We start from the raw sequence: 16069 nt of genomic DNA, 5'->3' as shown, positions 1-16069 counted from the left end.
GGAGAGGTAGATTGAGGTGGTTTGGGCATGTGGAGGGGATGGAGGATGATAATTGGGTGCAGAAAGTGAGAAATGTTAATATTAGGGATGGGGTTGCGAGGGGCAGACCAAAAAAGACCTGGGATGAGGTCATTAAGTGTGACCTCAGGGCTAAGGGACTGAATAGGGACGCTACCAGAGATCGAGCAGCATGGAGAGCCGCCATTAGGTGACCAAGGCCGACACATGCAAGCATGTTGGAGCCTTCAAAAGTGAAACAGAATGAAACATTCCACTATGCCGGTATTGGTTCCTTCAGAGTATTTATGATTTGGATGTGCAGTACAGTATTGTGCTATGCGCTGAATTGTATGTAACAGATATTTCTGCATATTAAAGATATGTAGCCTGAATTATATGTTGAGGCCCACTGAACAGTGTAATACTCTCCTGTTTTCTAACTTTACTATAGTTTTATTGCTGTGTTATCATTCCAGTGATTTACCTTTCCAGTTTTGGACTCATTACCAATGTAACAGTTATTTATTCTCTTGGGAAATCTTCACAATACCATTACGGAATGAGACAAACTTCCATACCTGTTATAGCATACAAGTCCAGTGAGGATGAGAGATTCATCATGGCCAGGAGACTGCAAAATAAGTTGAAACTTTCCCTAGAGGGTCAGAGTTATAACAGCAGCAGCAAAGATTAATGTGAGGTGACACTGAGCATGTATCTCTGTCTGTGTATCTCTCAGGTCCCCCGTTTTTATGTTGCTATGTTCATTTTTGATGCTATGCACTTTGCTGTTTATGCTTGGGGTCATTAGCCTGTCACAGCCATTGTATGCTCACAAGTTTACTTTCTTGGATAATTTCCAACAGTTTTCCTAAAAAAATAAACTATACTCAGGGCATTTTTTTTGGGGGAGGGGGAGTTTAAGCAGATTTTTTGAAGTTAGTCAGTGTCACATGATGTTTCTTGCCGTAGTCACAAGCCACACATATGGGTAGGCCATGCCACTTGAGGAAGCATTTATCATTCCTTACTGCCCATAAGTCATTATGGTAGTTCTATTCTTAGTGCTATATTTTTTTCTACTGCATATGTAAATACTTTCCCCATCAGTTACCATTTAGTTGTTAAACATTTTGGGCATGGTGCACAATGTCAGTTCCATGCCCCTTGGGTGCTCAGTGTCGCGTGGTCAGTGACATCGGCCCTCAAGAGGCCCATGGGAGGGTGCAAAAGGGGGTTCAAGACAGAGGTTGTGTGTACCAGATGGTTGGGTTTGTGCATGTGTGTACTGAAAATGGTACATATGCACATGATTGAGTTTATGTTGACATTGACAGTCAACCAGCTGGAAATCAGTGCACATGTGGCTGCAGATGTACATTTGTGAACCATTTTTTCTACTTACCCTTTACCTTTATCCACAGCTGAATGGATATTATAGCCAGGGTTTCACAACTAACAGATATCTATTGATGGCAGCTTGTAGCTTTTCCAGACAGCAGTAGCAACAGTGTCACAGACCTGTGTACTCCTGACATTGCATATACTTAAGATTGGGTCTTCAAAGAACTCTGTGCTTTTGGATGAGAATGTGTACAGTGCCACAGAAACACTAAGGATTGCTAGATTTTCCTGAAAGTGACAAAACATGCTAGCCTTTGTATTCTCTACTTTTTACAGGCAAAAAAGAGAGAAATTAAAAAGAGCCAAGTATTTTAAAAGGAGGAAAAAATAATCAGATTTAAGTTAATTGGAACCCAAAATGCCAACCTGACACACAAACTGCAGCATGCATACTCAGATTTGGTATGCAGATTTACATCTGCAATCATCATAGAATCGTGTTAGAAATGTCTCTTTACACAAAGAAATACCGTACATCAATAGCAGAAAATATTTTCCCTCTAGTTTTTATACAAAAAATTAGCTTTGATATTTTTGTGCTTACAGTATACCATAAAGTGACCCTCAAGTGCACAGTGTTGTTTATCTTAAGTGTACATGAAAAAGGTGTGGTGTCATTGCTAGTTGTTCCTTGTGTAGTGTAACAAAGTACCAAACTATCGCCTTAACACTGAACAATAGGTCTTGGGGTCAAAAGTGGGTTTAGAGTGTTAACAGGAACAGTGGCTCACAACTGTACACATGTGGAGTAATGAGCTTTCATATACTATTTGTGGTTCAGTAACTTGTGCGCTGGGTCCCAGAGAAGGCAAGTATACTATAGTGAACAAGTAGGAAACTGATTTCCTTCTCTCCAGCACCTCGTAATAATATTTAATATTAGTTTACCCGTATTATTATATTTGGGAGCACTCCAAACCTTTGTGGAAATTCTTTACAAGTCTCCAGTATCTCAGCTGAAATGTTTTTAAGGAAAGAAGTAATATACCTTTACTGTTTAGTATTTTTATCAGTGTTGTGAGTTATCCAAGCTACTAGTACTATCAGTAAGTTATTGTGGCTGTGTATTATTTTTTAAAAATAATTATAATTGTTATGTAATTGTTACTGTAAATACTTGTAAGTAAAAGTAAGAATTTTGTTTATTTTTCTGTCACCTAATTATCTACTCTGTTTAATGTAGGTAGTTGACCATATTTAATACAGACAAGCACCACATTCCAAGAGGCAACAGAAGACACTACATCTCAGACTCTATACAGGAGATTGCTCACCTCATTAAGCAATGTGACTCACTCAAACACAACTCCCCCACCACCACCTTCACACATTCACAAGACACAACACTTCTTTAGCATTTAATCAATGACATTGCTTACAAAATACAGAGTAAAACTGGAAAGCCTTTGTAGTAACACTGAACCACTCACAGATTCCTCTCACTTATGCAAAACATTTAACAGCATCTCTAAATCACAAACAAGCACCTCCAGGACTCATGCTACCATCACCACCAACACCCAGCAGATTTCTCCTTACATGGAGGGGAGCAGGGTGGCTTGGTGTTAGAGCGCTGGACTTGAGATCGCGAGCTTGAGAGTTTGCGCCCTGCCTAGGTAACTGCCTTTACTGGGAGGGGTAGTGCTCTCTTGGAACCCTAACAGGACTATACGATCTATCTAGGTCTAGCTCGGGGGAATAATCCCTTCTTGCATGGAACAAGCAGACATACTCATGAACCACTGCGTAACCATGTCACCTTCACCATTATGAACTGAGTCAGAGAAAGATTCTCTGCAGAGACGGTCCTTTCCACTCGACCACAACACAATCCTTTCACTCCAGAACAGACACATAGCATTATCAAGAAAACAAAAAAATCTACATGCACTGGGATAAATAGCATCAACATCCTCATCAGAAACACTGAACCACACAGCATCCAGGCCCTTACAAACAGTAGCTACACTCACTTTGTGGCATTCCTGGCATCTGGAAATATGAAGCTGTTAATACTATCTAGTACTTAAAACACATGGACCTAACACATTATCCCTTGTACAGATCTGTAACACTATTCTGCATGCCATCCAAGATAACCAAACATTAACAAATCAAGGCTCATTCCTAACATCATTCAATACACGCCTCGGATGGCATCAACTCAGTGCAAGCCACACAACATATGCTACTTACAGCAGTAGACATTGGTAAATTCTTCTTGCCATCCCCCAACACAAGTTAATTACCAAAATCAACAACATAAACATGGCGAGCAACACCACTAATGGCTTGCCAGCTTCTGTACTTATCTGGCAGACAAGCACATGTTACGCTCCAGTACAAATTATTACTGAAGTGCCCCACCCCCACGGGAAGCCCAGGGAGGGGTGTCCCAACACCCACCCCAGGAAGGACCCACGGCCCAACATCCACTCCAGGAGGAGACCATGGGGAGGTGCATAGGGAGCACACAAGGCCCGGGCAAAACGGGCCTAGGTTCCCCATGACCCTGCACCCCTCTTCCCCTCAACACGGCCACCAGCAGGAACGCCATCCCGGCACACTACATTGCAGCCGGGCTATCCCTCTCCAGGATCGGGGTGGGACTTATCCTAGTACAGTCCCAAGCAGCACTGCAGTGACGGCCACTGTATGCACCGGGAAGGAAGAGATGGCCACCAACTGCTCTTCGGCTGTTGCCCCCTGCAGCACCACAGTGACGACCACTGTACGCACCGAGAAGGAAGTGACGGCCACCTTCCACACCGGCTGCAGCTGCTCCTGGGAGCAGCACCGCGGTGACAGCTACTGTACACTCCGGGAAGGAAGTGATGACCACCATCCGCACTTTAGCTGACACCCCAGAGAAAGGCAGAACTGTGGTGACAGGCACTGAATGCCCTTCGTCTGCCATCTCCATAGGGAACAGCACTGTGGTGACGGCCACTGTATGCACCAGGAAGGAAGAGATGGCCACCATCCACTCTTCGGCTGTTGTCTCTAGGGCCTGTGGAACCATGGTAACAGCCGCTGTATCCACCGGGAAGGAAGGGACGGCCACTGTACGCCCTTCGTCCACTGCCCTTGAGACTACTCCCACGGAGGAAGTCCCTGGCTTGGCCCACCACCCATCCAGAGGCCGAGCGGGATGCATTTCTCTCTCCTCACTGGTGCAGTTCCCCTGAGGAGTTGCAGCTGGAGGAGCTGTGGCGAGGGCCCATCATGAGTCTTGGGATCCGTGCTCTGCAGCCAGCTCTTGGCCGACGCCCTCAGCTGATGGACTCCATGAGGAAGGGATGCCGCAGGCAGCTCCCGACGGCAGCTCGACCCAGTGGAGACCTAAGCCCTTAGACACCCAGGGGCACCCTTAGGACTCTGGGGGGTGACCTCCCCAGCCCTGCCAGCAAGCAGTCCTCCTCCAGGAGCAGGCGGAGGCAAGCACGTCTGCTTGCCCTATTTGGCCCCAGTCCAGAGGGCCACCTTCCCCATCAAGGCCCCACTAGGGAGAGGCCTTCCTCCACACCGACCAGCAGCCCAGTCTAGATGACACCGCCTCCAGCAGTAGTCCTGTGCCTCCTACGAGAAGGCACACCTGACGAGCTACCTCCTATGCCTAGGCGCCACCTGTAAGCAGCTCCGACCCACAGTTTCCCGGACCAGAGTCAACTAGCCTAATTGTGTCCCCCTTAACCTGTCTGTGTATATTATTAACCCACCACGTGCTGGCTATTTTTAGCCCTATGGGTCACCCCAGTGCCAGCCATTTTTCGACTTCTTTTTTGGTTAAAATGATATATTTTGATGTGGAAACAATGAATTTTGCCATTAAAATGCTCACCAAGGCTTGGAAATGAGTTTTATTGAGTCCTGCATACTCGTGTACAAGTATAGCCACTCTCACGCTCACCACCTACGTAAGAGAAAGCCGTTTTCAGTGTAAGATATACTCACGGATTTATGCTGGGAAGGTATAGCAATGTTCAGTACACTTTTCTGATTACTTATTTCTTCAGCATCTATCACAATTTGCGTGTCTTTCTCACTGAATTCATTATCTTACACTTATTTGAAGAGGGGTACAACTTGACTTACAAGAAGGCATTTACAACTTGACCACTATATAGTCCTTACACTTGCGAGAAAATATGTACAACTTACATGAAAATATTTACAAAATGCCTTCACTATGTACAGCACTAGGTGAGGCACACAGGCAAAGCGAGCGTGAGGGGGGGAGCGAGTGAGTGCATGGCCTTAGCCTGGGGGATGGTAGAGGAACAGTTAGTTACCTTACATGCCTGCCAATTTTTACCCGCGTATCTTGAAAAATGCGGTCTTAGTGAAGTTTTTTATTTTAAACCATTTAAAACTGCATTGGCACTGGCTGTGGAATTGGCAGACCGTTTTAAAGCGGCACTGGTACGCGGCAGGTTAATATTGTACTGTACTGATTGTAACTAAAGTAATATATGTATAAGATTGGTCAGCCGAGTTTTTATGCCCTTTTCCTCTTGTTGTGTATTCTAGTTCTGGCCTCGAAAGAGAACCCCGGCTCAGTAGCTAGTGTTCTAAGGACGAGAGGTCGACCCAAGAATTTCTAGCATAACAATTACAAACATGAAACTTTCCTACAGGGCTCCATTATTTCACCCACACATATCACCTTATACATTGGAGGGTGACAACGAAGCTCAAGAGAAGATTGAAGAGGTGCTGAGGCTGGAAAGGTACAAGGAGGGAGGGGCACGGCCCCTAAAAGTTGTTTCAGTCACAGGTTACAGTAAATGAGATTATTAACAGGACATTGAAACTAGTCGACAAGGAGGAGTTCAAAAATGTTTGGATAAGGAGAGATGCAAATGAGAAAGAAAGAGCTAAAATAAAGAAGCTAGTCATGGAAGTTAAAGAAAAAAGACCAGAGAATGGAAGAAGAGAAGAGAGAGTTCTACTGGGGAGTTAAGAAATTGAGGAACTGGTACCGAAGGAGAGAGGAAGGGAGAAGGACATAAGAACATGATTACTGCAGTAGGCCGGTTGGCCCATGCTAGGCAGCTCCTAGAAGAGTAGGCTACCTGAACCACTAGAATGAGATAAGGATGGTACCGAGGAAAGAGGAAGGAAGAAGGACATAAGAACATGATTACTGCAGTAGGCCGGTTGACTCATGCTAGGCAGCTCCTAGAAGAGTAACTGAACTACTAGAATGGGATAAGGATAGCAAAGAAGAAGGCTCTCCCCCGCCCTCCAACCCCTCCAGCGGAAGCCGGCAAGAATAAGTCAGAACACCACGCAGTATAGAAAAATTGGCGTGGACATTTTATAGGAAAGAGTGAAAGGAGAAAAAGATACTATCATAGTGTAACCTGAAAAGGAAAAAGGATGAATTAGTATTGGTTTTTAGATTAACTTTTTTTTTCTGTACCAACCCCTTCGGGGGCGCGGTAGCACAGTGGTAGCGCGCCGGACTCGTAATTGGGGGATTGCAAGTTCGAGCCTCGCCCGGGCTGCCGTGCCGGGAGTGGTAGCTCGCTCCTGTAACCCTAGCGGGGCTATATAGTCCATTACAGGGCTTAGCTCAGGGGAACTCCATTTCTCCCATTTTTGTACCCACCCCTTATTTGTCATATGCTTGTCTAGCCTATGCTTGAAACTCAATATGGAAGAGGCAGCAACTACTTTACTATGTAGCTTATTCCAGTAGTCTACTACTCCGCTGCCAAATACCGAAACGGAATTTTTCTAGTTTGAAACAATTACTTCTGGTCCTATCCTTTATGCTCACTTTAAGTACCTTGCTAATATCTCCCATATTTATTCCCTTCATCCACTTAAACAGCTCAGTTAAGTCTCCCCTTACTCTACGTCTCTCTAGTGAATGAAAAAAAAAAAAAGAATAAAAAAAGATTACGGAAAACGATTGAATGTGGAATATGCTAACATAAAGATAGCTTTTTAATCTCGGATAGGCTAGAAATCAACGATTTCTTGAGGGTAAATGAGCCAGATGTTATGTACTTTGTAAAGACCAAAGTAAATCACGCAGTGACGATGTTTATGAATATGGTGCCCTTTAAAAATTAGGACCACACTGCCATCTAGCGCTTGTTTGCTACGTTTTGGGAGTTTCTGTCCTGGTAAAACTGGTGTTAGCACGTGGGAAAGCCAATGAGAGTCTGACCACGGAAGAGGGAGGATACGCGGGCTTCTGTGATGAACGACGCCTTCAAACATTGGTAAATGCTGTTATTTTTCATTACTAATGCATTCAGTTGTTGCCAAAGTATTATCCAAGTATCAATCAGTATGGAGTCAGAGCTACTGGGTTTATTATAAGCTTAGTCGTTCCACATACAGCAGGTAAACAAGTAACCTTCCACGCTGTCGCCTTAAGAACCGCGTTAGTGTTACATTTCAAGTTTAGGTTGTGGGTGTATTATCGGCTCAGACGTTCGATATGTATTTGCGAGTCACATACTTCCACCTGTAATACCACACTGGCTCTGAAATTCACAGTATACCACCACTTGCTTTGGGTTTGAAACCAACAGTAACTCTTGGTAAATGTTTACAAAACGATAACTCCAGATTGATACGAAATAATAATGGTGGGAATCGATACGTTGCAGTTCTAAGTCAACTTTTGTCTGATGTTTGTTCCCCTAATAAAAATTAAGCGAGATATTGTGGGTTATTAAATGTGTTTAGCTTTGTAAACGTTTCCCCCAACATGCCTTTTTGTTTTTTGCTTTGCTCTTCTGTAATGTTGAAAATAAATAGGTACAAAGGAATTTCGAGGCAGTTTAGGTCTTAAACAACCCAAATTCCACTTATTCCAAGTCCGTGTCCTTTGAGCCCAACCGAGAGCAAGTGCAAATCTTATCCCAAGTAGTTGGCAGAGTCCATCTTTACTGATTTCACATATGAAACCATGATACAGAATCACATCTGGCCATCTGATTGGCTGAATCAGGACCATAATGCAGCAGTGAAAACAACAGCATACCACCTATGACCTTAATGTACCGCCAGGAAACAAAAATGCATTGCTTGTAACAGACGAAACATAAGCAAACTGCCAGCACAGGCACACATTAACCCCGCTGCGCCAGGCAGTTTATACTGCTGTCGCCCTCTCGGTACAGGCAATTTTCCCAAAGTTGTTTGTTTTCAGACCTTAATATCTTGGAAAGTATAGCAGTTAGGAAACAAAAACCATATAATCACCAACATAAGAACATAAGAAGAGAGGATAACTGCAGTAGGCCGGTTGGCCCATGCTAGGCAGCTCCTAGAAGAGTAACTGAACTACTAGAATGAGATAAGGATAGCAAAGAAGAAGGCTCTCCCCCGCCCTCCAAACCCTCCAGCTGAAGCCGACAGGAAAAAGTCAGAAAGAACACCACACCGCGCCGTATAGAAAAACTGGCGTGGACATTTTACAGGAAAGTGTGAAAGGAGAATAGAGACTATCATAGTGTAACCTGAAAAGAAATTTTTTTTGAATTAGTATTGGTTATAAGATTTTCTTTATTCTATATCCACCCCTTATTTGTCATATGCTTATCTAGCCTATGCTTGAAACTCTCAACGGAAGAGGCAGCAACTACTTTACTAGGTAGCTTATTCCATTCGTCTACAACTCTATTACCAAACCAATTTCTACCGATTTCCTTTCTGAAACGGAATTTTTCTAGTTTGAAACCATTATTTCTAGTTATATCCTGTATGCTCACTTTAAGTACCTTGCTAATATCTCCCTTATTTATACCTTTCATCCACTTAAACACCTCAATTAAGTCTCCCCTTACTCTACGCCTCTCTAGCGAATGCAGACTTAGTCTTTTCAGTCGTCTTCATATGACAGGTTCCGGACGTCATGTATCATTTTAGTCATTCTTCTCTGTACATTTTCTAACGAATTAATATCCATTCTATAGTAAGGACACCAGAATTGTACTGCGTAGTCTAAATGTGGCCTTACTAATGCTAGATAAAGTTTTAGTATTACTCTAGAGTTTAGATGATCTATTGCTCACACTTCTCGAAATAAATCCTAGGACCCTGTTTGCTTTATTTCTCGCATTAATGCACTGTTGCCTTGGTTTAAGGTCGTTACTAATCATAACTCCTAGAGCTGTCTCGCATTCCGATTTGCTAATTTCTTTGTTATCTAAGCTGTATTTAGTATCTCCAATGGTCTTGCCTACGTTAAGTACTTTACATTTTTCAACGTTAAAGTCCATTTGCCAAGTTTTAGACCATTTGGACAATGTATCGAGGTCTTTTTGTAAGTTATGGCAATCGTCAGTAGAGTTAATGATACGCCCTATTTTTGTATCGTCGGGAAATTTGCTGATGCTGCTATTGACTCCTAAATCTAGATCATTTATATATATGATAAATAATAAGGGACCGAGTAATGAACCCTGTGGTACACCGCTAGTTACTAATCCCCAGTCCGACTTAGTTCCATTTATTAATACTCTCTGCTTTCATCCTTTCAGCGAGGATTCTATCCATTTTAAGATATCGCCGTCTATACCGTGTGCTCGAACCTTTCTAACTAACCTTTCGTGTGGGACCCTATCAAAAGCTTTACTAAAGTCCAGATAAATAACATAGTAAGCTTTATCGCTATCTACTGCCTCATAGACCTCCGAGTAGAATGACAATAAATTTGTGAGGCAGGATCGTCCTTGCCTGAATCCGTGCTGACTTTCGTTTATAAGATTAAATTTTTCTTAAGTGTTCTCTAATCTTATTTGCCAAAATTGACTAATATTTTTCCTACTATTGACGTTAGACTTATCGGACGATAATTCGACGCAGCTGATTTATCACCCTTTTTAAAGTTGGGCACTACGTTTGCGGTTTTCCACGCCTCTGGAACTTCTCCTGAACTTAAAGAGTCATTAAATAACGTTAAAAGTGGCTGACATAATTCTTCTTTGGTTTCCTTTATAATTTTTGCATATATATCGTCCGGACCTGGCGATTTTTGAGGTTTTAACTTATTAATTTCTTTCAATACGTCCTCCTTACTAATGGGTATTTTACTAAGAATATTTTCCGTATTCTCATGGTAAATATTTGCTGCTTGAGGGACCAGGCTTAGATTTTCCTTGGTGAATACTGATATGAAATAATTATTTAGGATGGAGCACATTTCTTTATCTTCACTGGTAATGTCACCTGATTCTGTTCTGAGTGGTCCTATCCTATCTTTATTTTTCGTTCGGTACATTTGATAAAAACCCTTGGGGTTTTCTTTTGATTCACTGGCAACCTTAATTTCATAACTTCTCTTTGCTTTTCTTATCTCCCTCTTTACTTCTCTATTTAAAATTGTGTACCGGTTACGTAAGTGTTCCTCTCCACGTTTTATTTTTCTATATATTCCTTTCCTTTGGCCTATGAGAGATTTTAATGTTTTGTTTAACCATCTAGGTTCTGAATTATTAGTTCTAAACGGTTTTGAAGGAATATATCTATCTTGGCCTCCGTGTATTATATTTATTAACTCGTTATACTTCTCACTGGTCGCACGTCTGTTTGGTACTGGAGCTGAGTTAATTTCCGTCACCTGGACTACATTCCTATCTACCACCTCCCCCCTCACAGACACCGGACGGACATCCCCAGGTGTTTCCTGCGCCTGACCTATGACCTGGGGTTCCCCTCTGACCTGACATTCCCTCAAATAGCTAATCTCCCTGTGGAATACCGTTCGAAAATAAGCTCTTAAGCCATCGAAATCTAGACGAAAATTAGGAACGGTGGAGGTATTTTCAGTGGAACAGACATCCCAAATAAATTTGAACTTAATTTCTTCATGATCGCTATTACCAAGTCGTCCACCAACCTCTATATCGCTAATGATATTTTCTTTATTAGCTAAAACCACATCTAGTATATTATTACCTCTGGTGGGCTCCCTGATACTCTGATAAAGGAAATTATCCTGTACTACCTCTAGAAATTCCTCTGACTCTGCATCTCCTGTCTGATTTCTCCAATCTATCCTTGGCAGATTAAGGTCCCCTACAATTATTACTAAGCTGGACTGTGATGCTTTCCTAATTTCCTCCCAAAGGTATTTACTATCAGCTCTACTTAATTTAGGAGATCTGTAAATTGCTCCTAAGACTAATTTCTCCCTATTGTTACTAATTTCAACCCAGACACTTTCTGTGTCCCTATTTACTTTAATGTCTGCTATATTGTAACAGTTTAATGAATCCTTTACATAAATAGCTACCCCCTCCCCCCTTTCTTCCCTGACGGTTTGACACAAAAATATTATAGCCTTTTATCTGATATTCTGCTAAAAATTCTCGAGTGTCTGTATTCATCCAAGTTTCACTAATAACGGCAATGTCTATTTTCTCTGTACAAATTAAAGCCCTCAGTTCATCCATTTTATTACGTAAACTCCGGCTGTTTGTGTAGTACACTTTCAGATTATTACTAGTAGTTATGCCTCTACCTTGGCATTTGCTGTTATTTATTTTATTACTAACTGGGAAACTCTTTACTAATATAACAATTTTTTGTACTATCGCTTATCGCCCTTCTATCATCGCTTGTTCTATCGTCTATCATCGCCTGCTCAATTTGAGGTGCCTGAGTGGGTGTATCTACACTATTGGTTGAACTTTTGTTCTTAATTTTGCAAGTATTGATGCATCTATCCAAACATGGTAATAATGATTTCTGACTGTAGTTGCTGCATCTTCCTGTACACTTACTTCTCAATCTCGAAAAAATCCCTCCAACTCCCTATCTATCATTCCAGCTAAAACAGTAACTCCCTGCCTACTAAGATGAGTCCCATCCCAACTATACAAGGCACTCCGTCCATAAAACCGGTCCCAGCTGTCTATGAAAGGTATTGCATTATCTTTGCAATACCTTTCAAGGCGGCAATTAAACCCTATTGCCCTGCTCAACCATTCCCTTCCAACCCGCCACCTTGGTAAAACACCAAGCACTACAGGGGTTCCTCCCCTCTCCCTAACCTTTTCTAACATCAACTTGTACCTTTTCCACAGTACCTCACTCTTACGGCTACTAATATCATTGCCTCCTACACTGAGGCACACAGTGGGTTTGTCACCACTTTCCTTTACGATATTTGAAATTTTTTCTACCACATTAGCCACCCCGGCCCCTGGAAGACACACATGTTTAGCGAGTGGATTATACATGGCCCTGTTCAGATATCTCACCTGGGAGTCTCCAACAACAGCAACATTTTTCTTACCTTTCTTGTTCTGTTTATACTTACCTGTACTGGAAGTTCTCTCACCGTCCTTCTCCTCTACTTCCCTCTCTGCCTTCCCTTCACATTCGTCCCGTAGTGCGTCGAATGCATTAGTTGTCTTGACTTCCGTTTGCTTTTTAAGAGTGAACTTCGTTGCACCCTTGTTAACTAGTGTCCAACCTTCAGCCTTTTTCTCTTTCTCCTCCAACATCTCCTCCAACAATTCCCTCATCTGTGACTTCTCCTGCCTGAGAATTTGTACCTCCCGCTTCAGTTCGAGAAGTTGCTCCTTTAATTCAAGGTAGTCCTTTTCAATACCTGCAGTGGGGACACAGCTTTCTGCCGAGGAAGCCATTACGCACAAATTCACACAAGGTAGCACACATTCCTACGGGTCACTACGGGTCACCACAACACACACTCTCACGGATCACTAGCACAGCACTATCGCTGATCACTACAACACACTAACACAACCACTATCACAGATCACTAAAGCACACTAGCACAACACTACCACAGGTCTCAGGCACGTCCATATGTTTATGCAGTTCCAGCCAACCTTTAAACACTTTACACTTTTTCTCATCATCCTGGCACGTTTCCAAAACCCTTCCTATACCTGCAACACCACTGGTCAGAACCTCGTGAGTTTTGAGCGTTTTCTCTTTTCCCCTTATTACAATTTTACGCTCTGAGAACTTTTTGGCGTGTTCACTCTCACTTGCTGTTTACTATGTTGTCTGTGCTCTCACTATTGTATTCAGCATTTTCTGTCGGGTTCATAAGTTTATTAACGTTCTTTTCTAGTGCTTCTAGTTTTCTGCCCAGTTCTTTTATGTATATGATTAACTCACCATTTCCCTGCTGAGTGTTGGTGTTAGGTTGTGTTGTTGTGAGGGATGGGGTGACCACGTGACTAGGATGTGGGGGTGAGGTGTGACCTTCGCTGCTGGCAGGTGGGGCTATGTCGCCATCACACAGCTCGTCCCTGGGACCCCTCGAGGCATTCCCCAGGGGCGGCCACTCTGCCCCACCACCTTCCCCATACACGTGTGGCCTTCCCACCCACGCCTGCCTCCCTGGTGCAACCTGGACCTGGCAGGGCTGTTTCACGTGGCCAACACCTCCATCCGTTGATTCTCTCCCTCCCCTTGTCCTCTGCTCTGCTGTCCTTTCTTCCTGCCCCCCGGACCCTCGCGCCAGATAATTTGGTCTTTTTGGACACAGAGGAGACCTTGCATTGTGGTTTCCACCACAGTTACAGCACCGAGGTTCGACACGTGTCCCCATCTTGATTTTTTCTCCGCATTCGCTGGACTCGTGCTTCCTAGCGCAGAATCTGCAGCGTGTGTCCTCTTGGTAGCGCCAGGCCCTGTGTCCCCACCTGCTGCAGCGAAGGCAAAATGCTGGTTCCTCAATGTAGGGCCGTAAGCTTCTGTATCCAGCACCCGGAATAAAAACTTGCCTTGGGATGTCCCCTTTCATTAGGGCAATCGCTTGGTTCTTCTCCTGTCCCTTGTTCATGTGTCGCTTGGCCAAGATAAACCTAGGGTCGTTCAGGAGGAATTCTGGGTCTAGAACATGAGAACATGAGAGGATAACTGCAGTAGGCCGGTTAGCCCATGCTAGGCAGCTTCTAGAAGAGTAACTGAACTACTAGAATGAGATAAGGATGGCAAAGAAGGCTCTCCCCCGCCCTCCAAATCCTCCAGCCGAAGCCGGCAGGAAAAAGTCAGAAAGAACACCACTCCGTATAGAAAAACTGGCGTGGACATTTTACAGGAAAGTGTGAAAGGAGAATAGAGACTATCACAGTGTAACCTGAAAAGGAAAAATTATGAATTATTGGTTATAAGATTTTCTTTTGTCTATATCCACCCCTTATTAGTCATATGCTTATCTAGCCTATGCTTGAAACTCTCAATGGAAGAGGCAGCAACTACTTTACTAGGTAGCTTATTCCATTCGTCTACTACTCTCTTACCAAACCAATTTCTACCGATTTCCTTACTGAAACGGAATTTTTCCAGTTTGAAACCATTATTTCTAGTTCTATCCTGTATGCTCACTTTAAGTACCTTGCTAATATCTCCCTTATTTATACCATTCATCCACTTAAACACCTCAATTAAGTCTCCCCTTACTCTACGCCTCTCTAGCGAATGCAGACTTAGTCTTTTCAATCTGTCTTCATATGACAGGTTCCGGACGTCATGTATCATTTTTGTCATTCTTCTCTGTACATTTTCTAACGAATTAATATCCATTCTATAGTAAGGACACCAAAATTGTACTGCGTAGTCTAAATGTGGCCTTACTAATGCTAGATAAAGTTTCATTATTTCTTTAGATGATCTATTGCTCACGCAATAGTATTATGGGATATCTAAACACGATAACCTTGGTGCATCTCTCCCTCTCCTCCGGTACCTGCAGTGTCACACCCTCAAAACCAGTCATGGTCAGCATCTCCACTGCCTCCTGACTTCCTACTGTGACGTAAGGTCTCTGCCTACCTTCCTTAAATAGGACCTCGAACCGTCGATATGCAAGTCCAAGCTTCACCGTCCAGAGTAGTTTTTGGTGATAATTTAGGTCAGTGTTGGTGGGGAAGAGAAGCCTCACTCCATTCCTTGGGGTGGCCTCGTCACGGTCCTGGCTAGACATTGCTCCTGACCCACGTGGTGTAGTCGGCTGCACTCCAGCTGCCTTCCCCGTATCACATGGTATAGTAACACCTCCATCTACCCCACACGACTTATTCTTTACCTTTTTGTTGTCTCTGTCCTCTTCTTCATCACTCGCTTCCCTCTTGCTGCCGCGTATCATCCTCTTTCTCTTCTCTCTTGTACTGATGACCTCCGTAAACCCGGTATCCATATCTATTTCTTCCTCGTTGTCACCCAAGGGGGCCTCCCTTCCCTCGTTCATGGCCATGGCACTAGCCATTTCAGGGGACGTTGGTTTTGCAGTGCATCCGATCAGTTTCAACTCAGTTGTTAAATTACTGTGTGATGAAGCGCTCTGGGAAGCACGTCTGCCTGCCGCGGAGGTCAAGGACAGCACGTGGGAACGTCCGTCAGGTGTCTGTGAGGGGGGAGGTGGTAGATAGGAATGTAGTCCAGGTGACGGGAATTAACTCAGCTCCAGTACCAAGCAGACGTTCGACCAGTGAGAAGTATAACGAGTTAATAATATAATACACGGAGGCCAAGATAGATATATTCCTTCAAAACCGTTTAGAACGAATAATTCAGAACCAAGATGGTTAAAAACAGATTAAAATCTCTCATAGGCCAAAGGAAAGGAATATATAGAAAAATAAAAAATGGAGAGGAACACTTACGTAACCGATACACGATTTTAAATAGAGAAGTAAAGAGGGAGATAAGAAAA

The sequence above is a fragment of the Coenobita brevimanus genome, chromosome 95, assembly GCF_032717465.1.
Source record: "Coenobita brevimanus isolate Jiangsu-jjx chromosome 95, ASM3271746v2, whole genome shotgun sequence".
NCBI classification, from domain to species: Eukaryota; Metazoa; Arthropoda; class Malacostraca; order Decapoda; family Coenobitidae; genus Coenobita; species Coenobita brevimanus.
This window is presented reverse-complemented; position numbering follows the sequence as displayed.